Source organism: Maylandia zebra, linkage group LG2 (assembly GCF_041146795.1).
Source record: "Maylandia zebra isolate NMK-2024a linkage group LG2, Mzebra_GT3a, whole genome shotgun sequence".
Lineage (NCBI taxonomy): Eukaryota > Metazoa > Chordata > Actinopteri > Cichliformes > Cichlidae > Maylandia > Maylandia zebra.
Window position 1 is genome coordinate 19975554 of NC_135168.1, and position 23701 is coordinate 19999254.

Consider the following 23701-nt stretch of genomic DNA (forward strand, 5'->3'; position numbering starts at 1 on the left):
AATACACCATCACAAGGCCTGGAGACCAGCCCAGCTCAGAGGCTGCTCAGCAGGAGGACACAGACGCTTTTGCCAACCAGGACGAGCCTGCTAAGGCCAAAAGTCATTCCAGCCCGGCGGGAGTTGGAGAGGAAACAGAAGCGCCAAAAACTGTGGTATGACCGATCAGCACGAGACATGGACTCTTTGAAGCTAGGTGACAGTGTCAGAGTTCAGCCTTTTGACCGCCATTCCACTTGGAGCAGGGGAGTGGTGATTGGGACTGTCGACCCGAGGTCCTATGAGGTTCAGTTGGACTCTGGAAGTGTCCTGAGGAGGAATCGGAGGCACCTGAGACATGCAGGCGTGGTGGATCAGGAAAATGCCATAACAGACACCGGGGCACTGACCAGGTCAGTGACAGCTCCCTCAGACACTCGTGAGCGGCAGATCAAGACTGACGAGGTAACAGGGGGTGTCAGGACAAGGTCAGGCCGCAAAGTGGTTCCACCACTTAGGTACAAAGACTATGTTGCATAATGAGGATTTATTGTTTATTGTTTGAGGGGAAGAGTTGTGTATTCTGTGGATATTGATGTTCACTACAGCTTACAGAAATGTACATGTTTGAATAAGTGGAATGCTTTTGTATTCTTTGAGTGTTTCATATTGTTTTCACCCTCAGTGAGAAGAAGGACAAATCAAAACAAAAGGACTTCTGTTTTTTCCAAAAAAAAAAAAAAAAAAAAAAAAAGAGAAGGGATGTAATAATGTGAATTATTGTTTGCAAGATGTTTTGTTCCACAATAGATTGTGTTGCTGCACGGACGTTTTAGAGTGTCACACAAGTAAGGATGGTTAGGCTGTATGTTGCTATTGTACATGGCAGAGGACCAATCTGAGTCGCATGACTTGTTAATAAAACTGACTACCCCGTTGGGTAGGAAATAGATATTCTGGAGTCTGTCGTGAATGAGACCAGAATATAACACTCCAGACCCTCCTACAGAGACAATGATGTATGATATAAAAAGAGGATAACCATTATCTGTTAAGCATTATGTTACAATTTAACATAATATAAAATTGTAACATTGTAAACATAATGTTACAATTTTACATTATGTTACAGTTTAACATAAAGTAAAATTGTAACATTATGTTTACAATGTTACAATTTACAAATTGTAACATTGTAAACATGATGTTACAATTTTACTTTATGTAACAATTTAACATAATGTAAAATTGTAACATTGTAAACATAATGTTACAATTTTACATTATGTTACAGTTTAACATAAAGTAAAATTGTAACATTATGTTTACAATGTTACAATTTACAAATTGTAACATGATGTTACAATTTTACATGATGTTAAATTGTAGCTGTTAAGGGTGGTGAGTTAGCGAACCTAGACGCGGACTTCTCGTTTAAGTTGAACAGTGTCTTTATTTACAGTGAAGCCAAAATCAATCCACAGTTATCCACAGTGCAAGTCCCTTCAGTGCTCCTCTCCCCGTCTCCCCTCGTGTGTCCACAAAACTCCCTAGAATCAGTGAAGTGTCCCCTTCCGTCTCTCCGTCTCGATCGCGTCCAGGCTTAGTAGGCAGCTCAGAGCGGCAGCACTTACGGGTCGGAGGTCTCCCGTTGCTACGCGACCGCGTAACAATCGCAGCGGAGAAAAAGCGGAGCGAGAGAGGAGAACAAAAAAACACACACACACACACACACACAGGTCGACCGGTCGGGGCACCGTCCGACTCTGACAGTAACATAATGTAAAATTGTATTATGTTTACAATGTTACAATCCCTACCCTCACCTATGGCCACGAGCTGTGGGTAGTGACCGAAAGAACGAGATCGCGTATACAAGCGGGAGAAATGAGCTTCCTCCGAAGGGTGGCTGGCCTCTCCCTTAGAGATAGGGTGAGAAGTTCGGCCGTCCGGGAGGGGCTCAGAGTAGAGCAGCTGCTGCTCCACATCGAAAGGAGCCAGCTGAGGTGGTTCGGGCATCTGACAAGGATGCCCCCTGGGCGCCTCCTGGGTGAGGTGTTCCAGGCATGTCCCACCGGGAGGAGGCCCCGGGGCAGACCCAGGACACGCTGGAGAGATTATATCTCTCGGCTGGCCTGGGAACGCCTTGGTGTTCCCCCGGATAAGCTGGAGGAGGTGGCTGGGGAGAGGGAGGTCTGGGCCTCTTTGCTTAGGCTGCTGCCCCCGCGACCTCGGATAAAGCGGATGAAGATGGATGGATGGATGGATGTTACAATTGTAAAATTGTAACATTATGTTTACAATGTTACAATTTCACATTATGTTAAATTGCAACATGATGTAAAATCGTAACATTAAGTTTACAATGTTACAATTGTAAATATAATTTACCCAATTAATTCTGTCATAACAGAAGTATGACTTCTCTGTGTTATTAATCCGTATTAATATCATAGGGAGATTAATATCCCTACAATATTAAGCATCAGACTTTATCAAATTTTCTAAAAACTTTTTTTGTTGGATAGTGTAGTGCAGCTGGATAGTGTAGTGGTAATACTACACATCTTTGGAGTCGCACGTTCGATTCCCACCCAGTATCCAGTAAGGGTCCTGGCTAGACCCCTCATGCTAACCAAAAATCCCTGGAATGGTGCGGCTATGTCTGCTGTCTCTCCGCTTGAATTTAGAGCTTGCTTGTTTGTTAAATGTATTATTTACTGTTTTTAGTTTACTCCATGATGGGGCTGGATATCGGGCGTCCTGCACCACCCATCCGGTCTGGAGCATAGCGAAACCATTTCTGCACTGTTTGAACGAAGGCAAACTCAGAAACTGCCCCCACCTGCTGAGTCAGGCCATCTAAGACAACAAAAAACCCCAAAAACAAACAAACAAAAAAACAGTAAAAAAGAGGGGTTCAATTAGAGTTCAAATATGAATAACCTCTCGCCAAAAGTCTTTAACAGCTAGAAAGCTGGCAAACTACTAAGCTGATCAACATGAAAGGCACAAGGTGGAAATCAGCAAACTGCTGCCTCACTTTGTTCACCTGTGCTCTATATTTCATGGTCCGGTTGGCTGCAGGACCAAACATTTGGCCTTACACCTTATTTCTTTATGTTTTGCTTCCAAGGTGCCAGACTTGTAGGTAACTTTTTACACTGACATGACCTCAGCAATAGTTTCCAGTCTTTCAACTTCCTTGGGCTTTGGCTGCTTTTTTACTCATTTTCAGTCCAGTTCTTCTACCTGACCATTTTCAGAGAACTCTAAGGAGCTTGGGGGAAAAAAGCAACCGGACTTCTTTAACTTTTTTGAAGACGTTTCGCTTCTCATCCCAGAAGCTTTTTCAGTTCACTGAAGCCTCATAAGAAAGTGACACAATGACATTTAGATAATAAAACTCGCCAAAAATGCACCTTAAGAGCACTGTCTCTTTAAATACCCTCTTTTGCTTGGTCTGCTCCTTATTTTTTCTCATTTTTTCTTACTTTGGAGGACCAGCAGAGCGAGGGCCGCTAACCTGTGGACATTCATGGAAGGTGACGTTGTGTCTGGAAGAACTCAGATATAATATTTATATTTTTGTTCTAACCTGTTGAGTCCCTGGCAGCAGCCAATGGCAAGGTTGTGCCAGCCAGCAGGATGCTGCGGAGCTGCTGAAGGGCGGGGCTGGAGTCTGAAAGTAAGAGCTCGTTTAGACTCTATTCTGTGAACAGGCTTGCTCCCACGAATATGTGAATTCATCTGTAAAAGAGTTTAACTCTAATGCACCTGTTCCTCCTGCTCCCTGCTGCAGGGCGGCCTGTTGGACTACGAATGCCAGTGCGGAGCTAAGAAGATCAAAGAGGAGCTGTTGTTCTTGAACCTGCCAAAGTGAGTAACCTCAAATCGGTCCCCAAAGGCCTCAAACCACCACAGTTCAGTCGGTGTCAGTTTTGTTCATGTCATGTCCTCCTTGCGTCTTCCTTTGAGCCTCTCCTCTTTGTCTCATCTCTTTCAGTGTGCTGATCCTCCAGCTGAAGTGGTTTACGTTCACTCCATCATTCACCGTGGAGAAGAAGAACAGCCCCATTGTTCTGACACAGCAGCTGGTGATCAGCCAGGACACAGCCTTTACTGAAGAGGTAAGGGAAAAGGCACACCGTTCATTTCAAGTATGGATGGAGCCCATTTCTAAGCTAACGGGTGGTGCCGCTGCCCTCTCCCAGTAAACTGCTCGCTATTTGTTGGTCAGCGTGATCAGTCGTTTGGGCTCCTCAGCTTACAGCGGTGAGTGGGTGCTTTCAGACACATGTGCTGAATGCAGGTCAGCTTTGAAAGTTTATGAGACGTTAATAAGGGCGCCTTCTCCTCTCAGGACATTACGTCTGTGACGGCGTTCACCAGATGAGCGGAAGAGACGACGTCACAGACAGCCGGCTCACATACGATGACGAGTTGGTCTGCCAGACCACGTGTGAGTCTGTGTGTGAGCAGCGGCAGAGAACAGCTTACCTGCTATTCTGAGTCGGGACTCAGATCTGCAGCAACACCTTCATTGTTATTGTTATTATTGTTGTTAGTACTGTTGTTATTATGATTGATATTGTTACTGTTATGATCAGTTTTATTATTATTATTATCATTATTAATTTTTTATTACATTTGTTTATCTTTATTATTAGTAGTAGTAATGTTGTTGTTTATGTTGTTATTGTTATTATTATTACTGGTATTTTTGACATTATTATTATTATTTTGTTGTTATTGTCATTATTAGTAGAAGTAGTATTAGTTATATCATTTTTATATCAGCCTGGAGTGAACAACATGAACGCATGGATCCATCCTCCCTCACATTCACAATTCAGGCTGCTGGTGTAATCGTGCGGGGGATATTTTCCTGGTACACTTTGGGACCTTTAAATGCTACAGTCTGAGTATTGTTATGACCACAGTGTACCCTCTTCTGATGGCTGAAAGTAAAAGGGGGTCCAGTACCGGTTCCGGTACCAGGCCTACTGACAATTTAACATAATGTAAAATGGTAACATTGTAAACATAATGTTACCATTTAACATAATGTGAAATGGTAACATTGTAAACAGAATGTTACCATTTAACACAATGTGAAATGGTAACATTGTAAACAGAATGTTACCATTTAACACAATGTGAAATGGTAACATTGTAAACAGAATGTTACCATTTAACACAATGTGAAATGGTAACATTGTAAACAGAATGTTACCATTTAACACAATGTGAAATGGTAACATTGTAAACAGAATGTTACCATTTAACACAATGTGAAATGGTAACATTGTAAACAGAATGTTACCATTTAACACAATGTGAAATGGTAACATTGTAAACAGAATGTTACCATTTAACACAATGTAAAATGGTAACATTGTAAACAGAATGTTACCATTTAACATAATGTGAAATATAACTAACGGATTTACTTTACCAAATGGACCATCCCGGCCTTGCCGTATTGGTCTATTTGATTCACCTTTGTTTTTCTTGTTTATTTTATTTTCACTTGCTACACATAGGACAGACATGACTGGGGGAAAGAAAGGGGAGAAAGAAAGAGGGAAAGAAAAACAGCAGGGAAGAGGAATGGTGATAAAGGGCAAAAAACAAAAACCAACAAAACAAATAGACAAAAAATATATATATCAGTCACTTCAACTCAAAGAAGTCCAGACGCTTTTCTTTCCAAGCTCCTTTGACTGACTGTTAGGACAACTTATTTATTGCAAGCATGCAGTACAAGAATAACTCGATGTTTCTGACTTTGCATTACGAATTGTTTACCCACTGACAAACATTTCAAATGAAATTAAATTAAAAAACAATTTGTGGTAACCTGATTTTAATTCAAAAAGAATCATTAACAACACTTCTTGTAATGGTGTCAAAATCAGCCCAACTTTTATTTTCAAATGCAAAAAGTAAAAGAAAATGAGCCAACATACTGGACACATATAATTGTCAATATAATTGTTTATAAACAATTATACTGTCATCATTGTTACAGATATGGAAACTTTATTAACAATTTGTCCAAGTAAAAAATGCCCTGCTAATTGTTGGGGTTTTCTCTCCTCTAGCCCTTTCCTTTAAGCTCTTCTTTACATCCCCCCACCCCCACCTTTTCTTTTTTCTTAATAATATAACAATAAAAACAATTGGCTGCATTTTAAATGTGTCAGATCAATGTCTTTATTCAAGAATACAAGAAATGGTAATAGCTGCATGTGTGTTTGTGTGTGTGCATAATATGCATACTTTACTTGTTGGATCCAAATCCCACAAGGAATCAATTAAAACAAGAAGACAAACAAAAACAAAACAAAAATATATTTCTCTCCCTTCCCAGGTCAGGTTCACAAAAGCATTGCAGCTCTTTATTCCTCTTGTACAGCTCCAGAGTCTGTCAGCCAAAAAGAAACTACTGAGGTTCCAACACCCAGTGTTTCTGTAAACACAGATGAAAATGAACAGTCATCCACATCTAAAAGATTTGTAGATTCGAGGGACCGGTATAATACATCTAGTACATCTTTGTTTAAACCTCAGAACACAAAAAGGGAACAAACCATTGTATACAGATTTAAAAGTGCGCAAAGCAACGAACAGTCACCCTCTGAAACAGCTGAGGTTATCACAACCATTGTTTCTGTAAATACACAGGAACAGTCACCCACCTCAAAAAGATTAGTATATTCAAGGGACCAGTGTATCTACTCTGGTCAAAAGAATCCATGCTTCGTACTGATGTCCACAATTCTTTTTTATTCCTCTCACAATCATGGAGCACTGTGAAAACTAGAAACGAGTAAAATAATATCAATAGCACATATGACATCCATCTCAGCCACTTATTTCTTTTCACAAGGTGCACAAGTGCTTAACAAATAACAGCATAATGTTTTTACCGTGTACGCCTTGTAAAAACAGTAGTAGAAAAGTTGTAGATTCGTGCTCTTGTGGGGGAGACGTATGTTATCCACCACCTCGATAGCTAGCCGAGAGTTCGAGGGTCACTAGAGCTGCCGAGAACGCATGAACTACTTACGGTAGGACGTTTTGCCAAAGTAAGACGTTTTGTCAGAACACCGAGTCCTCAGGAGGATGCAGCCCATGAATTTGGACACGATCTCAGATGCACTTCTGGTGTTGTCATGGCAACCCACACAAACATTTCAGCGTCAGCTACAATGAGGCGGAGCCCTTACTGAGACACTGAGCTCAGGTAGAGTGAAAGACAACATTTTTCCGCATCCAAAACAGCAGCGCTGTTCCTGTGACCTCTAGTAAAGCCTCTACTTGGGAAAAGGGAGTCTTTCATCAAAGCATCCTGCAGAAGTTGAATAAAAATATGCAAATGTTTAAATGATGCAACTTAATGAAGGCTGACAGCAGTTGTACTATTTTACATTGCAGCGAACAGGGGTGACCATTATTTTCAACGTTTTTCCAGCATTTTTCACATTGAAAGTGAAATAATATAAATAATGTGTCAATTAAATTGCGTTAATATTTAAAAATACAAAAACTACAGCTTTGTTCACAAGCCAATAAAAATGTACTTGGGCCAGTGGTAAATGAAAATAACACTTATTCAGCACCTGGTTGTTGCGGCTGCATCAGGACACCAGATGTTCAGCCTCCATCCTGTAGGCAGACTTATCCCCGTCTGAGAGGAGTCCAATAATGGTGGTGTCATCTGCAAGCTTAATTAATTTGACAGACTGCTGGTTGGAGGTGCGGCAGTTGGTGTACAGGGAGAAGGGCATAGAAGAAAGAACACAGCCCTGAGGGGAGCTCGTGCTGATGGTCCGGGAGTCCAAGACATTCTTCCCCAGCCTCACTGGTTGCTTCCTGTCCGTCAGGAAGTCAGTGATCCACCGGCAGATGGGATCAGGCACATTCATCTGGGAAAGCAATCCTTGAAGAAGGTCTGAAAGGATGGTGTTGAAGGTAGAGCTGAAGTCCACAAACAGGATCCTAGCATAGATTCTGCAGGACAAAGTGTAGGGCCATGTTGATGGCATCGTCTACAGACCTGTTGGCTCTGTATGCAAACTGCAGGGGGTCCAGGAGGGGGGCCGTGAGGGTCTTAAGATAGGAGAGAACCAGGCGCTCAAAAGACTTCCTGACCAGATGTCAGAGCCACAGGTCTGTAGTCTTTTCGTCCAGTGATCTTTGGCTTCTTGAAAGCTATATATGATATAAAAATTATATAAAAACTGTTAATCAGCAAAAGAAATGATATCATAGTTCTTGTGTTGATATTTTGATACCATGGTAGCATTTACAGGATATTGTTTTGTAGTGATATTATACAGAAAAGAGTTACTCAATAAGGCCCATTTACTAGTTGTTTTTCTCTTTCTCTCTGACCCAAGAATTGATGTGTAAAACTCACAGGCTGGTACCCCAAGGTCGAAAATACCACAGAGACGAGACCACTTCCTTACTCCCATCCTCCCTTCTTTATCTCTTAGAAAAAGGCTCGTTAAAGGCCAGGTGGTTTGTTTCAGAATTCACTAATGAAAGAACTCTGTATTCTATGTCTAGGAGTGTATTTTGCTGGAATGATCATAAATTGTAGCTGAACTGATAAACTACACAAAGGATACTTCTTTGCTCACAAGGCAGGAAGACGTTTCCTTATTTGGTCTGTACCGGTTTGAACTGAGAACTTGCTGACACACGAACCTTTTTTTCCTCTATATAAGCTGTTTTGTACTGAATAAACCTTTGAGTTGATTTTGGAAGAGCAACCTGAAGCAGTCTGTGTTTCCTTGTTCTCCCAAGCTACTCCCGGCGCTGTAACTAACCCAGCTGAACGGCATACTTGAGTGTTACTTTGAATAATTAGGAATCTAATAAAGAAAGGACAGAACTCTGCTTATTGGTGCTCGTGCCTTGGAGGGAAACCGGGACGGAGATTTTCTCTTCAGTTCTTATAAAGAAAGCCTCTATCAATCAAACACCAGCAGTGTAGCAATGTTGTTCACTTACACTGTATATAAAACACTGATTTTGGCTACATCCAGTTTTTACTGTATTATAAACATTTTTTACCATGAAGAGTAAAGTGTTTGGCATTTTTGTCATTGTTATTGAGCTCAGAGATCAGGCCCAGCCCAGTATCTACCTGGTTATGAGCAAGGAGCTGGAGGTGATAACTCAACAATAACCAGGCCATGCATGCATGGATGGATGCATGGATGGATCAGTTTGTAGGCTGTGTGTGGTCAGCAGCAGGCTGCTGGGTGTGGACCAAGAGGGAAAGCCCAGCATGTGAAACCCATCAGCAGAAGGCCAGAACAAAGGTGCACAGACAAACGCAGCCCAGACACTCAGGCAGGACGAGTAAAATAAATGGCAGCAAACACAGTATGATGTGGTAAAATGTGCTTTCTTTCACAAACAGATAGCACAAACAAGAATCACAAGAATCTCCTTTGTGGTTCTTGTTTTTCTTTTGAGTACATTAATAAAAAGTTGAAATAAAGTGGCAATAAAATTCATGCACTGAAGACCACACGAAACCCTAATTCACCCTACTACCTGTTGCCTTCACATTCCATTTGCATCCCTTGTCCACAGAATCAAAAATGACCCTTCTTCACTAAAGATCGAACATAAAGCAATTGCATTTTAAATGGAAGCCCATTTTGCATTAAGAAACACTATCAGCAATCAGAAATTGTGTATATCAGAGTTCTCTGTTTTTACTGTCCTGAAAACTGCATTAATTCAGTGGATGCGGTTAGGTTCAAAACAACGTAATATAAGAGGGCAACCAATTCAATCTATTTCTCGTTTGTTATTTATTCCTATTTTATTCCTGCAATTGGTATGGAATTCATTTTTTTTTAAATTGATCAGTGTTTTGAAATTAGATGTGATGAAGATGTGACCTTAATTTACAAAATCAACATCATGTTGGATTCAATGAGACATGAAACTAGTGCATGAAACAGGTCTCAGTAAATGTTCTCATAGACTGCAATACACTGCCCCCTGCTGGTCATTATAAAGTCTGCAGATGTCATTTGACATGAATGTCATATTTGTGAAACAAAATAAAGGACTCTGTAAAATAAATGAAAATCAAATATTTATATACAGAATATTTATGTACAAATGCTGAAAAAGACATTTGAACAAGATGCACACCCAGTAAAATGTAAAAAAAAAAAGAAAAGTCAGTTTTATCATGTGACTATCATGCTGTCATTTCTGCACAATGCACTTTACACCAGATCAAAATAAAACACTGTGAGGTCGTTCTAACCGGAAGCCCAGAGAGCTTCGACAATGCAGCACAATGCCCTGAAGCATCAGCATCAAAATATACTTCAAGTACCAAAAAGTACTCATTGTGCAGAATGCCCTATTTTTGAATAGCTGGACATTTTAATTACTTTATCACCAGCTGTGACTACAGCTGATAATCAACCATGTTTCACAGGGATGTGACTACATTTAGAAATGTCACGCATTTTTAGGTATAAAGCAAAAGATGCAATGAAATAAATAAGCTATCACATATTAATCCAAATGAATTCACTGAAATACATCTGCACATTTCTGCAGCCTGACTTATTACACACGTGAACACAGTACACATTTGTTTACTGCAAGCTTGTTTCAGAGATGTGATGCAGTTAAATCTGTATGCGTCTGTTTCCTTGTAGTGTTAGTAGAGATGGTGAACCTGACACAATCCTGTGTTTAGTGTGAAGGAAACCAGTTAACAGCCGGTTTAGTAAAATTCTCTTGAACTCATGGAAAACTCATCGTCGTCTCGAAGTGAGCAGCTGAAGCGTCCCGTGTGATCAGAGGTCCTCGTCGTCCTCGCTCACCATGACGTCGAGCTCTTTGTCTTTCCGTACGACGCTCTCGGTGATGAACTCCTTGTGCTGCTCCTCCAGCTCACGCAGCTCCGCCTGCAGGCGCTCCAGGTGGAGCACTCGCCGGTTCCTCAGCAGCCGGCTGGGGAGTGGGTTCATGTCGTTGAAGGCGATGCTGGTCAGCTTCCTGCATGGACACACGCAGGTGGAAAGGACTCGATCACCAACACAGAGGAACTGGAAACTGATCAGCTTGAGTGTTTCTGTTTTATGCTGCTTGATACTTCAGGTACTGCAGTTTGAGCAGGAAATACTGGACTGACTGGACCACATGTATCCGAGAGCTGCAGATACTTAAAAATCTTTAAATCGTTGTTACTGTGATCAGGGAAATTTAAACTTCTCACAAAATTTCAGTAAAAAGGGTTTGAAGCTCAAAGATTCAACAGCTACATCCGCTACACTTCTGAGAGTGTAACAGCTCGTAGATTAAGGCGGGTGGAGGCGAGTGCGTACCTGGCATTGGAGACGGTCTTTGTGAAGAAGCGTAGGTACTGGTAGATCTCCACGCTGTCGTGAATCTTCAGGATGTCGTCCTCTTTGTATTTGAACAGAGCCAGAGTGTATCTGAAGATCACCTGCAGCACAGACACGCATTTCATAACAGGACACTCACGCCACACAATTAATTGGAAACTTTGAGGAGGTGAGTCATAAAATTACTCTTTCAGTTGTGGTGCAGTTGGGCCCTTTACTCATTACAGCTCTGATCGATTTCCAATAAGCCACTTGGTTCCTCAGTTGCCAGATAATATTAACTTACTTGGTAGTTGAGCTTTAAGTTTAAATTAAACTTTTGGGTTGGATCTACGTGGCTGAAGCTGTTGTCAGCATTTATCCCTGTGTGGTATATATTTCTGTGTCTGAACTGTGATTTTATTTCCTGAGACAAACGATGTAAAAGCTGTGCTGCATTTGTCACATTGCAGAAACAAGCCCAAAGCCATTGTCCCGCTCATCGTCTGGATTTACGCTGCTTGTGGTAGACTGTGAGGTCGTTACTAGAATGATCTGCTTTCCCACTCCTATTTCATGTCACATGACAGTTCCCCATGCTTAGTAAACAATGTCTTATTACTCCTAAAATGTAAATAAAGACATCTAAAGGTGAAAACAAAATCATTTTTGTTTCCATGGACACTACTGTGGTGCATTCAAGTGTTGTCTGCATTTCTGTCATGGTGTGTTCGAGTGTATGGTACCTTGGTACCCTCATACAGGAAGGCGTCCCACAGAGGCATCAGGATGTCGCTGGGCAGACTCTCCACAAAAACCACCAGGAACCAGTTGAAGGTGACCAGAGAGACGTCAAGGTTGTGATCCTCAAAGTGAGATGCCAGGCGAGGAAGCTTCTCCGCCATGAAGTCCTTCAGCACGCGCTGGTCCGCCTGAGCACAAAGACTCACAGAGATCACAGTCCACCAGATTCTTGGTGTAGTAGTCCTGAGGCATGATGGCTTCCACCACTGCCACCAGACACCAGAAGGCGTCTTCGTCACTTTGGAGGACCAGCAGAGCGAGGGCCGCTAACCTGTGGACATTCATGGAAGGTGAGGTTCTGCCTGGAAGGCGGGTCCACATAAGAACTCAGATATAAAATTTATACTTTTGTTCTGACCTGTTGAGTACCTGGCAGTAGCCAATGGCAGGGTTATGCCCGGAGAAGGCCAGAAGGATGCGGCGGAGCTGCTGGAGGGCAGGGCTGGAGGGCGGGGCTGGACGGCGAGGAGAAGTGCTGATTGGTCGTCAGGGTTCGGTGAAGGTCCAGCTGGACCTGCCTGGAGGCAGGATTAGGAGCTGTCCGACTCTTCTCACACAGCTGGAAACAGAACAGGATTACTGAGTGCTCGCCAGCATTCCCGACAGGAAGAAGGCGGAGCCACCTGTGCTCAGGTGCGGATAAAGCACTCTCTCTCTCTACAGCTGTACCTGCTGATAGCGTTGCGTGTGGCACTCTTGGCTTGTCAAAGTTCTGGCTCGGACCAAACAGCGCCACACTCTCTGCCGATACTCCCGAGGGACGCCTTCACGCACCAGAATTTTGAGCTCAGGTGAGATGATGAAGTCATCGTCGGACCTGCCTGCAAGGTACTGAGCCCAGCGGCTCAGCAGGGAGTGCTCCAGACCCTCCTACAGAGACAATGATGTATGATATAAAAAGAGGATAACCATTATCTGTTAAGCATTATGTTACAATTTAACATAATGTAAAATTGTAACATTGTAAACATAATGTTACAATTTTACATGATGTTACAGTTTAACATCATATAAAATTGTAACATTATGTTTACAATGTTACAATTTACAAATTGTAACATTGTAAACATAATGTTACAATTTTACATTATGTTACAGTTTAACATAACCACGTGACTGTTCACTGAGACCATGAACGCCACTTCGCTGAAGCCTTCGCCTTCTTCTTCTTCTTCTAAATTGGAAGCAGAAGGAGCACGAGCTGCTTTGATCTACTGAAAGGAAAAAGCAGAATATCTGAGTTGAAACCAGTCAGCTGAAACCAGTAAGACAGGAACAAATTCAATGCAGTGTCTCAGGTGGCTTAGCCTGTTACAACTGTTGATACAAGCTAAATACAGTTAACACACAGTGTCAGGGAGCTCCAGTGTGGGAACTAGTGGCTTTAGGTTTGTAGTCATTTAACTTTCATCCCTTCATTCATTTAATTCAGGAGGAAGAAATGTCAGGTGGGTGCAGGCTGGTTACATGCATTTGGTCCCATGCTGTCTTTAACTTGGTTCACTTTATGGCTGGGCTGTATGTGGGCTTATATCATGTTACTTGGGCAGGAGTTCCTGTCCCCTGTTAGACTTAGAAAGTTTCTCCATAAGTAGAGCTTCTAACTCTTCTAGCACATCTGTGGCTGACAGTTTTTTGGTGGCTCTTTTTACCCCACACTGGTTGTGAGTGTGTAAATAGCCCCACTAGTTATTTTGGGTTGCAGTTAACTTGGGAGGAAGAGGTAGGTCTGCCATGACTAGATGAATAACAATTATCTGGGATACATAAATTTCATAATGCATGCATGTATCTCTATAAACCTGCCTGAGGGCTGCCATTTTTTACATTCAGTTATTTCTTTGTTGAATCTAAATAATGAATGTGTTACAGTTAAACTGACACTGATCAGTGTAAATGGCTCATTGGGACACAGAAACCTTTAAATTAAACCCTATCACCTGATATCGAGTGTCAAACAATATCAAAGCTGTAAAAGCTGTTTACAGTCAGAATTTATAAAAACTATGATTGTAAATAAATTCAAACAAGTGAGCTTTTCTCTTTGTGCTGAATATCAACACTGTGATTTCTTAGACTGTAAGCTTTACTTTAGCACAACCAGTTGTAGAAGCTGCCACTCCAAATGTCTTTTGATAACAAGAAAAAAATACCCTTTCAGTCCACGGCCTGAAGTTCTTCTCTGACATCTTCTGCCATCGGCTTTGTCTGCTGGTTTGAAGACAATAAACCACAAAAAGATGATTTAGTCACTTTGTCTGCGTCATGCAGCTCGAATGTGTCGTGTAACGATGTTGAATAGCTGTCGTTATCCCTCTGCTGTGTCAGTAGGATTGTACTGTACAGCATCTCATTGATATGTGAGGAATGCTAATGTAACACGATAACAGACTTACATCATTAAAACATAAAGGGCAGGAGATATTTAGATATTTTTATATTTATATTACATTTTATAGCTGACGGATATTACTAAATAGATAGAATTTACTAAATAGCTGGATGAACATGAAAAATATGACTATAATAACAAATGACCATGAGAGCCAGTAGAATTAATTCAACTGGACACTCAAAAGACGTCCTTAAATGCTCTTTAAGTGGCGGAACAGATGAACAAACAGTTAATCGCTTACTTGAGATGAAATCTGCTCAGCTACTTTGAAAACAGCTTCTAACTGGTTCATCCTTTAACAGGATGACTGCTCAGGGGTAAGGCCATCATGCAGTCCAGCAACCTTTATGGTTCTGCTTTGATTCACCAGGAACTATTAGGGAAACCTTCCAGCGCCTCCTGTGAAAGACACAGGCATAAACACACAAACATTTATTAACATGTTCCACAGTGTTCCAGTTTGATTTTCTCATCCTGTGGACAACAACGTACATGGATGCAGGTTTATTGTTAACTTTTGTAAGGTTTATTTAGTGAACATATCCAGCTGCAGCTCCACTGTGATCCTGAACTGGATAAGCACTTAAGAAAATGTGTCAATAAATGGACATACATCAACTTACTATATTTATCCAAACAGACGGGACCAATAATGCTTCACTGAGTTAGAGACTTTAATGTCTCTTCTATGTAAGAATGTCTCGTGCTGATATACCTGCAAACTTGACAACAAAGGTTTTTCAGACTGCATGTAGCTCTATGTCAGCTCACACATTTACATTTATGTCACACTTATTTCTGCTTTCCCATTTTATAATTATTACTTACATTTTGATTAGATACCTTGAGTTTGTAAATGATCAGATTACATAATTGGAATAAAATGTATCCAATTCAAGGTTGCGGGAGGATGAAGCCTATCCCAGCTGATACAGGACAAAGACAGGCTGCCAGTTTATCGCAGGGCTAACACAATATGTGTAACAGAAAATCCACTTAAATGTTTGATATTTCTTATAATAATCATAATTATGACTATTATTTAAAGGTTTCTTTATAAATACATTTTGATTTTTTATAACCTCTAAAATATAAACCTGAGCTGTTTCAGATTCTGACCTCTGACCTCACTGCAGCTCCCTCTTGGAAGTATGTCTGCTTCTTGTCCCCAGTGTTGACCACCTGCCCTTGATATCACGTACTGTACCTGAGGAACAAAAAAGGACAAACACTTGCCTTCATTTAAGAAGTACATTCATACAGAGGTAATCTATGGAAACACACTAGTTCAACCTTTGGGAGAAATCAGTTCCTGTGAAACATTTCTGTAAATTAACATCATATGGAGAATGAATGAAATGAGTTCTTCCGGTGACTCAGCAGTCAAACACTGACAAATGAAATCTAGTTAAACTATTAAGCATATTTGCTCTTCTGAAATCTGTGTTAAACAACAACAAACATAAATTAGTAACAAAAATACAGCTGAGTAGATATTACAAACCACCAGCAGCCATAATGCTAAATTTTAATCTTCAAATGTTTCTGAGCCGTCTTCAACCTGCTTTTAACACATTAAAGTCCCACAGTCAATGCAGCCTGACTCAATCCTAGATGTTCAGCACACAGAGGTACCGTTTGAAGTTTAGTGTTAACCTGAGTCACTGATCATTTGCAGTATTACAGAGTCTGGCAGTCTTTGCATGATGTCCACGTCACTATAAGTTTCTAGCTGACTCTCAGGTGTGCCAGCAGGAAAGAGTAATAATAATCTGCATCCTGAGGTTTGTCATGCAGGATTAAATTTACAGTGGCTTTGTTCACACAGCTAGGATTGTATTTTACACTGACCCTGGGTCAGTATAAGTATCATACAGTTTAAACGAAGCACTGAAACTTGCACATATTTATTACAGATGCACTGAAGCTAATCGAGATATTTGCTGTCAACCTGTGGCTGCGATTAAACACTTTACTGAAAACTTTATTAACTAGTAACTTCATCAGTCATGACAGAAGCTAATATTTCTGTGCTAACATCGTTTAACCAGTAACAGCTTTCCTCCAATATAAGCTAACGTTTACACCGTAACTTTAAGCTAGCACCATAAAGACGGTAAAACACGTAATAATATCTACAAATGCATCTTAAAGCTCTTATATTAGCACTCGGTGTATTACTAACATAACCACATTAACATTACTGACACTCGCTGACTTTTAATAGTCATTCTATAAATGCTGTCCGTTTAAATGGTCCTGTACCTGTACACACTGCATATCCACCGGATTCCAGCCAGAGTGGATTCTGGAGTCTTCCACGCTCCTGTTAGTGATCCTCCATCTGGATGGATGAGAACAACCTTCTGAACAATCTAGCAGGTCTCCTTGGGGGGCACGTCTCCCCACCCCCCAAGCGAGGGCCGTGGCACTGAAACTGCCGGCTGAGAGAAGGCTTGAAAAAAAAGGACATTTATCATTTCTTCTTCAGCCAGCTTTTTTTCTCATCGTTTTTCCAAAGTACACATTAAGCTTCTTCTGCAATAACACACTAATTACACATGGAAACCTACCTACTTCTTTCTTCATTACAAACAATTACACTTTCTGTAAAGTGCTTTCAATAAAACAGAAAAGAAAAGTGTGTTTTGTTTTGTTTTTTTTATTCAAGATCTGTTCACATGTACTTAGCAAAGGTGAGTACACAGCATGAGGAAAGCCAAAAGCAAAGAGAGCGTATGAAGGTAATATTGAAGTAGGCTTCGTTTTGAAGTGGTGAAAGGCAAAGGCATGAGTGTAAGGTAATAAGGGGTAATGAGAGAGATGAAGAGCGGGCGGAGGACTTGGCTCAAGCAGGAAAAAGCAAAAAGGAAATGCGAGCGCGTTTCCCCGCCCCCCGCGCAGGGCCGTGGCAGTGAGTTCGTGGGGGGTTCAAACTGGCGGAGTTCTGTAGCAGAGTCCCCGCCACATGTCATAAGCCAAACGACCGGCCAAGGGAATACTTAAAAAAAAGGACATTTATCTTTTCTTCTTCGGCCACCTTTTTTTCCCATTGTTTTTGCAAACTACACATTAAGCTTCTTCTGCAATAACACACTAATTACACATGCAAACCTACCTACTTCTTTCTTCATTACAAACAATTACACTTTCTGTAAAGTGCTTTCAATAAAACACAAAACAAAAGTGTGTTTTGTTTTGTTTTTTTTATTCAAGATCTCACATGTACTTAGCAAAGGTGAGTACACAGCGTGTTGGGTCTGGGCCTCTTTGCTTAGGCTGCTGCCCCCGCGACCCGGCCTCGGATAAAGCGGATGAAGATGCATGGATAGATGGACTGATGTTCCAATTGTAACATTATGTTTACAATGTTACAATTTCACATTATGTTAAATTGCAACATAATGTAAAATTGTAACGTTAAGTTTACAATGTTACGATTTTACATCATGTTACAATTTAATATAATGTAAAATCATAACATTAAGTTTACAATGTTACAATTGTAAATATAATTTACCCAATTAATTCTGTCATAACAGAAGTATGACTTCTCTGTGTTATTAATCCGTATTAATATTGTAGGGATATTAATATCCCTACAATATTAAGCATCAGACTTTATCAAATTTTCTAAAAACTTTTTTTGTTGGATAGTGTAGCGCAGCTGGATAGTGTAGTGGTAATACTACACATCTTTGGAGTCGCACATTCGATTCCCACCAAGTATCCAGTAAGGGTCCTGGCTAGACCCCTCATGCTAACCAAAAATCCCTGGAATGGTGCGGCTATGTCTGCAGTCTCTCCGCTTGAATTTAGAGCTTGCTTGTTTGTTAAATGTATTATTTACTGTTTTTAGTTTACTCCATGACGGGGCTGGATATCGGGCGTCCTGCACCACCCATCCGGTCTGGAGCATAGCGAAACCATTTCTGCACTGTTTGAACGAAGGTAAACTCAGAAACTGCCCCCACCTGCTGAGTCAGGCCATCTAAGACAACAAAAAAACCCAAAAACAAACAAACAAAAAAACAGTAAAAAAGAGGGGTTCAATTAGAGTTCAAATATGAATAACCTCTCGCCAAAAGTCTTTAACAGCTAGAAAGCTGGCAAACTACTAAGCTGATCAACATGAAAGGCACAAGGTGGAAATCAGCAAACTGCTGCCTCACTTTGTTCACCTGTGCTCTATATTTCATGGTCCGGTTGGCTGCAGGACCAAACATTTGGCCTTACACCTTATTTCTTTATGTTTTGCTTCCAAGGTGCCAGACTTGTAGGTAACTTTTTACACTGACATGACCTCAGCAATAGTTTCCAATCTTTCAACTTCCTTGGGCTTTGGCTGCTTTTTTACTCATTTTCAGTCCAGTTCTTCTACCTGACCATTTTCAGAGAACTCTAAGGAGCTTGGGGGAAAAAAGCAACCGGACTTCTTTAACTTTTTTGAAGACGTTTCGCTTCTCATCCCAGAAGCTTTTTCAGTTCACTGAAGCCTCATAAGAAAGTGACACAATGACATTTAGATAATAAAACTCGCCAAAAATGAACCTTAAGAGCACTGTCTCTTTAAATACCCTCTTTTGCTTGGTCTGCTCCTTATTTTTTCTCATTTTTTCTTACTTTGGAGGACCAGCAGAGCGAGGGCCGCTAACCTGTGGACATTCATGGAAGGTGACGTTGTGTCTGGAAGGCGGGTCCACATAAGAACTCAGATATAATATTTATATTTTTGTTCTAACCTGTTGAGTCCCTGGCAGCAGCCAATGGCAAGGTTGTGCCAGCCAGCAGGATGCTGCTGAAGGGCGGGGCTGGAGTCTGAAAGTAAGAGCTCGTTTAGACTCTATTCTGTGAACAGGCTTGCTCCCACGAATATGTGAATTCATCTGTAAAAGAGTTTAACTCTAATGCACCTGTTCCTCCTGCTCCCTGCTGCAGGGCGGCCTGTTGGACTAAGAATGCCAGTGCGGAGCTAAGAAAATCAAAGAGGAGCTGTTGTTCTTGAACCTGCCAAAGTGAGTAACCTCAAATCGGTCCCCAAAGGCCTCAAACCACCACAGTTCAGTCGGTGTCAGTTTTGTTCATGTCATGTCCTCCTTGCGTCTTCCTTTGAGCCTCTCCTCTTTGTCTCATCTCTTTCAGTGTGCTGATCCTCCAGCTGAAGTGGTTTACGTTCACTCCATCGTTCACCGTGGAGAAGAAGAACAGCCCCATTGTTCTGACACAGCAGCTGGTGATCAGCCAGGACACAGCCTTTACTGAAGAGGTAAGGGAAAAGGCACACCGTTCATTTCAAGTATGGATGGAGCCCATTTCTAAGCTAACGGGTGGTGCCGCTGCCCTCTCCCAGTAAACTGCTCGCTATTTGTTGGTCAGCGTGATCAGTCGTTTGGGCTCCTCAGCTTACAGCGGTGAGTGGGTGCTTTCAGACACATGTGCTGAATGCAGGTCAGCTTTGAAAGTTTATGAGACGTTAATAAGTGCGCCTTCTCCTCTCAGGACATTACGTCTGTGACGGCGTTCACCAGATGAGCGGAAGAGACGACGTCACAGACAGCCGGCTCACGTACGATGACGAGTTGGTCTGCTAGACCACGTGTGAGTCTGTGTGTGAGCAGCGGCAGAGAACAGCTTACCTGCTATTCTATAAAAGACAGGTGACGTCTCCCAGCAAACAGTCAGCATGTCTGTGCAAATATTCAGTGTAACTTGTAGAAAAACCCTCACACTCAGTTTATTTGTGTTTTTCTTTTTCTATTTCTTACTTTCTTTGCCGCACTAGAAAGGCAGCAGAGTCGGGACTCAGATCTGCAGCAACACCTTCATTGTTATTGTTATTATTGTTGTTAGTACTGTTGTTGTTATGATTGATATTGTTACTGTTATGATCAGTTTTATTATTATTATTATCATTATTAATTTTTTAATACATTTGTTTATCTTTATTATTAGTAGTAGTAATGTTGTTGTTTATGTTGTTATTGTTATTATTATTACTGGTATTTTTGACATTATTATTATTATTTTGTTGTTATTGTCATTATTAGTAGAAGTAGTATTAGTTATATCATTTTTATATCAGCCTGGAGTGAACAACATGAAAGCATGGATCCATCCTCCCTCACATTCACAATTCAGGCTGCTGGTGTAATCGTGCGGGGGATATTTTCCTGGTACACTTTGGGACCTTTAAATGCTACAGTCTGAGTATTGTTATGACCACAGTGTACCCTCTTCTGATGGCTGAAAGTAAAAGGGGGTCCAGTACCGGTTCCGGTACCAGGCCTACTGACAATTTAACATAATGTAAAATGGTAACATCGTAAACATAATGTTACCATTTAACATAATGTGAAATGGTAACATTGTAAACATAATGTTACCATTTAACATAATGTGAAATGGTAACATTGTAAACATAATGTTACCATTTAACATAATGTAAAATGGTAACATTGTAAACAGAATGTTACCATTTAACACAATGTGAAATGGTAACATTGTAAACAGAATGTTACCATTTAACACAATGTGAAATGGTAACATTGTAAACAGAATGTTACCATTTAACACAATGTGAAATGGTAACATTGTAAACAGAATGTTACCATTTAACACAATGTGAAATGGTAACATTGTAAACAGAATGTTACCATTTAACACAATGTAAAATGGTAACATTGTAAACAGAATGTTACCATTTAACACAATGTGAAATGGTAACATTGTAAACAGAATGTTACCATTTAACACAATGTGAAATGGTAACATTGTAAACAGAATGTTACCATTTAACACAATGTGAAATGGTAACATTGTAAACAGAATGTTACCATTTAACACAATGTAAAATGGTAACATTGTAAACAGAATGTTACCATTTAACACAATGTAAAATGGTAACATTGTAAACAGAATGTTACCATTTAACATAATGTGAAATATAACTAACGGATTTACTTTACCAAATGGACCATCCCGGCCTTGCCGTATTGGTCTATTTGATTCACCTTTGTTTTTCTTGTTTATTTTATTTTCACTTGCTACACATAGGACAGACATGACTGGGGGAAAGAAAGGGGAGAAAGAAAGAGGGAAAGAAAAACAGCAGGGAAGAGGAATGGTGATAAAGGGCAAAAAACAAAAACCAACAAAACAAATAGACAAAAAATATATATATCAGTCACTTCAACTCAAAGAAGTCCAGACGCTTTTCTTTCCAAGCTCCTTTGACTGACTGTTAGGACAACTTATTTATTGCAAGCATGCAGTACAAGAATAACTCGATGTTTCTGACTTTGCATTACGAATTGTTTACCCACTGACAAACATTTCAAATGAAATTAAATTAAAAAACAATTTGTGGTAACCTGATTTTAATTCAAAAAGAATCATTAACAACACTTCTTGTAATGGTGTCAAAATCAGCCCAACTTTTATTTTCAAATGCAAAAAGTAAAAGAAAATGAGCCAACATACTGGACACATATAATTGTCAATATAATTGTTTATAAACAATTATACTGTCATCATTGTTACAGATATGGAAACTTTATTAACAATTTGTCCAAGTAAAAAATGCCCTGCTAATTGTTGGGGTTTTCTCTCCTCTAGCCCTTTCCTTTAAGCTCTTCTTTACATCCCCCCACCCCCACCTTTTCTTTTTTCTTAATAATATAACAATAAAAACAATTGGCTGCATTTTAAATGTGTCAGATCAATGTCTTTATTCAAGAATACAAGAAATGGTAATAGCTGCATGTGTGTTTGTGTGTGTGCATAATATGCATACTTTACTTGTTGGATCCAAATCCCACAAGGAATCAATTAAAACAAGAAGACAAACAAAAACAAAACAAAAATATATTTCTCTCCCTTCCCAGGTCAGGTTCACAAAAGCATTGCAGCTCTTTATTCCTCTTGTACAGCTCCAGAGTCTGTCAGCCAAAAAGAAACTACTGAGGTTCCAACACCCAGTGTTTCTGTAAACACAGATGAAAATGAACAGTCATCCACATCTAAAAGATTTGTAGATTCGAGGGACCGGTATAATACATCTAGTACATCTTTGTTTAAACCTCAGAACACAAAAAGGGAACAAACCATTGTATACAGATTTAAAAGTGCGCAAAGCAACGAACAGTCACCCTCTGAAACAGCTGAGGTTATCACAACCATTGTTTCTGTAAATACACAGGAACAGTCACCCACCTCAAAAAGATTAGTATATTCAAGGGACCAGTGTATCTACTCTGGTCAAAAGAATCCATGCTTCGTACTGATGTCCACAATTCTTTTTTATTCCTCTCACAATCATGGAGCACTGTGAAAACTAGAAACGAGTAAAATAATATCAATAGCACATATGACATCCATCTCAGCCACTTATTTCTTTTCACAAGGTGCACAAGTGCTTAACAAATAACAGCATAATGTTTTTACCGTGTACGCCTTGTAAAAACAGTAGTAGAAAAGTTGTAGGTTCGTGCTCTTGTGGGGGAGACGTATGTTATCCACCACCTCGATAGCTAGCCGAGAGTTCGAGGGTCACTAGAGCTGCCGAGAACGCATGAACTACTTACGGTAGGACGTTTTGCCAAAGTAAGACGTTTTGTCAGAACACCGAGTCCTCAGGAGGATGCAGCCCATGAATTTGGACACGATCTCAGATGCACTTCTGGTGTTGTCATGGCAACCCACACAAACATTTCAGCGTCAGCTACAATGAGGCGGAGCCCTTACTGAGACACTGAGCTCAGGTAGAGTGAAAGACAACATTTTTCCGCATCCAAAACAGCAGCGCTGTTCCTGTGACCTCTAGTAAAGCCTCTACTTGGGAAAAGGGAGTCTTTCATCAAAGCATCCTGCAGAAGTTGAATAAAAATATGCAAATGTTTAAATGATGCAACTTAATGAAGGCTGACAGCAGTTGTACTATTTTACATTGCAGCGAACAGGGGTGACCATTATTTTCAACGTTTTTCCAGCATTTTTCACATTGAAAGTGAAATAATATAAATAATGTGTCAATTAAATTGCGTTAATATTTAAAAATACAAAAACTACAGCTTTGTTCACAAGCCAATAAAAATGTACTTGGGCCAGTGGTAAATGAAAATAACACTTATTCAGCACCTGG

At 40.5% G+C, this 23701-nt stretch overlaps 2 long non-coding RNA genes and 1 pseudogene across 3 annotated transcripts; 1 reads left to right on the top strand and 2 right to left on the bottom strand.

Moving 5' to 3' along the window:
• Positions 1-3557: 3557 nt before the first annotated feature.
• Positions 3558-4402, top strand: LOC143413637 (uncharacterized). Its single transcript, XR_013094257.1, has 3 exons — positions 3558-3667; positions 3782-4254; positions 4343-4402. It is a non-coding gene; the product is annotated as an uncharacterized LOC143413637 (long non-coding RNA).
• Positions 4403-10082: 5680 nt separating this feature from the next.
• Positions 10083-13034, bottom strand: LOC143413861 (TBC1 domain family member 2A-like; annotated as a pseudogene).
• Positions 13035-13258: 224 nt separating this feature from the next.
• LOC143413638 (uncharacterized) lies at positions 13259-17042 on the bottom strand. Of its 2 annotated transcripts, none has more exons than XR_013094259.1 (5): positions 16828-17042; positions 15682-15769; positions 14804-14961; positions 14321-14375; positions 13259-13381 (listed from the first exon to the last, which is right to left on the bottom strand). It is a non-coding gene; the product is annotated as an uncharacterized LOC143413638 (long non-coding RNA). The 2 variants fall into 2 exon arrangements; XR_013094258.1 differs by having other exon boundaries at positions 14321-14378; positions 16828-17039.
• Positions 17043-23701: the final 6659 nt, after the last annotated feature.